The sequence below is a fragment of the Tachyglossus aculeatus genome, chromosome 23 (assembly GCF_015852505.1).
Source record: "Tachyglossus aculeatus isolate mTacAcu1 chromosome 23, mTacAcu1.pri, whole genome shotgun sequence".
In the NCBI taxonomy this organism is placed as follows: Eukaryota; Metazoa; Chordata; class Mammalia; order Monotremata; family Tachyglossidae; genus Tachyglossus; species Tachyglossus aculeatus.
In genome coordinates this window covers 23,003,807-23,006,390 of record NC_052088.1, presented here as the reverse complement: position 1 = coordinate 23,006,390, position 2,584 = coordinate 23,003,807, and the positions used below count along the sequence as shown (strand labels likewise).

The following is a 2,584-nucleotide window of genomic DNA, read 5'->3' as shown; positions in this document are numbered from 1 at the left end:
GTAGTATTAAGTTGAGTGGCCCAATGGAAAGAGTACAGGCCTAGGAGCTGGGAGTCCCATCTCCACTAGTTGTCTGCCTTGGTGAGCTTGGATAAATCACTTAACTTCTCTATGCCTCAATTTCTTTATTTGTAAAATGGAGATTAAATTCCAGTTCTTCCTCCATCTAGGCTATGATCCCAAATGGGACAGGAGTGTGACTGACCTGAATTTATCTTATCGACCTCAATATTTACTGTAGTTCTTAGTATGCAGTAGGTACTTCACAAATCTCCCTCTCGGGGTCACACCTGGAGAGCTCCTGGTACTCTACCAGTCTTGACTACAGGAGGGAGTGAAGCAGATGCAAACCCATTCCATTCCGAGTTTGGGCAGTGACTAATGAGTGGAAGGCAATCTGCTACAAGTCAAAACTCACCAACACCGGGAAGCAGTAGCATGGGAGAGATTTGAGGGTGGAGACTCAAGTTTACTGTGCAGAAGGAGGCAATGGTAAACCACTTCTGAATTTTTACCAAGAAAACTCTATGGATGCACTACCAGAAAGATTGCAGATGGAGGTGGGGTGCTCCGGAAGACATATGCCCATGGTGTTGTTATGGGTTGGAGATGACTCGAAAGCATAAGACAAGACAAAACTTTACAAATTCTATTACTAGAATTTGTAAAGTACTCATCTTCCGTATGGTAGCTTTCCCAAGAACTTAGTTCAGTGTTCTGCACAAAGTCAGTTCTCAGTAAATACCAATGACTGATTGAGGGGTTGATTGAAGAACCAGATTGCTGAGAGACAGAGTGGCTGTTGTAGGAATATTAACTTCAACATAAAATCAATCTCCTTTTACTATTTTTATAATAGAGTTACAGGATAGAACTGACGGACAAGCCGGGAGTTAATACTTGTTCTGGGCAGGGAATGTGTTTGTTTATTGTTATACTGTACTCTTCCAAGCATTTAGTCCACTACTCTGCACACAGTAAGTGCTCAATAAATACGACTGAATGAAAGCTTAGTCCAGGTTCCACTGCCTCACCGGGGAAGCCCTGATTCTTTTCTTGGCCCCTGGTAAAGAAATACTAACTGTACATCATTTGATCCCCTATTTCTAATTCTTGGTCAAATAATGCAGGAGATTCAGGACTTGGAGTCCCCATTGTCAGCTACTGAAGAAATTGCCAAGCGTGGGACTTGCATTGTAGCATTTAGTGCTGGTCAACACACTGTATGGACTACAGAACTGAGCCCAGAAATAGGAAAAGCTAGTATAAATAGATGTGAAGAGGGGTTGGACAAGGATTTGGCAGACAAAAATAGCATATGTGCACGATGGGGTGGGGTAGCATAACTGCCAATTCAAAGGCCTTCAGTCGCGATGAGCTTCGTGACCTCTTTCCACCCTAGAAGTTCCTGTGCTCTTCGCTGGATTGGAAGTCTGCTGGCTCTAATTAGGGGCGCTCGCTGCTTTCTCTGGCCTTCTCCTCCAGCATGTTAGTTGTATTTGGCATCAGGCAGCAGTGTTTGAAGAGCATTTGGCCCCCACCAGCATTCAGTTGAGCCAGTCAGTGGAAAAAATGACAATGGTGTCTGGCATGAAATTCAGGCGTTAAAATACCTTTATTAAAACAGAGGAAATAACACCTATTAGGAAGTGACCCTGAACCAACAAATTTTATTAGATTGGGAGGAGGAATTTTTCCCCTTTCAGTGGAGTTGAAATGCTCTTGTGTCTTTCCCAGTATTTAACAGCAGAAATGGGTGCATTCAGGAATTTCAGCTCACTAGTGTTTCTTTTATGACAAGCCATTTTGTGTAGAATGAGGGAGCTCTGAGCTGTGCCTTGGCAGGTTTCAATAAAAGTTTTTGTGCATATTTAGCCAAAAAAGGGTTGTTGGGAGGCAAGGGGGAGGGGGGAAGCAAGCTCAAAATTGCTGGCAATTTCCCTCCAGCTGCGCAGGAGGTGGTTTCTGTAAAAGTCAAAAATAAAGCTTGTGGGATAAGGCTGAATAAGGTATCCTGGCTTAAGGGAAATAGCATTTTTTCCATCCTGAGGAGGCATGAGGTGAACTGACAGGATAGAGTGAAACCTCACTTACTCTTGCTCCTCTGAAGCCAGATCCTCGTGCTGACTTTGTGCCTGGTGAGCTGAAGATGAAATGAGGCTTGGCACCCAAACCCAGTGCTACAAAACCTTTTGAAAGGGTCGACTCTCCCATGCATCAATGAGAAGCGTGTTTCATGATTAAAACTGTGTGTTTTCCGCCGTATGCCCAAACTTGAGAAGATTATTTTCCAGAATGATTATAAAAACCAAGTTAAATGTGTTCCTTATTTCAAAAGATTTTTAAAAAAATCTTAACTCCGTGAGGAAACATTCCAATGCTGAATGCTGGTTTAACGTACCAGTTCTATGCACGGAATTTATTTTGAAGCTCAGTGATGCAGTAAAACCCTCACCCTTTTTGACAGCCTGAGATTATAACCCCTCCCTAAAAACACAACCAAGTTACTCTGTCCGCCAGTGTTGTAGACAATATCTGTACTAGTCCACGTTGTAACCTCCCTTCTTTTATTTCCACTTATATA

At 42.9% G+C, this 2,584-nt stretch overlaps 1 non-coding gene across 1 annotated transcript; it reads left to right on the top strand.

Annotated features, from left to right (window-relative positions):
* Positions 1–272: 272 nt before the first annotated feature.
* Positions 273–408, top strand: LOC119944950. Its single transcript, XR_005456089.1, has one exon. It is a non-coding gene; the product is annotated as a small nucleolar RNA SNORA7 (small nucleolar RNA).
* The last annotated feature ends 2,176 nt before the right edge of the window (positions 409–2,584 follow it).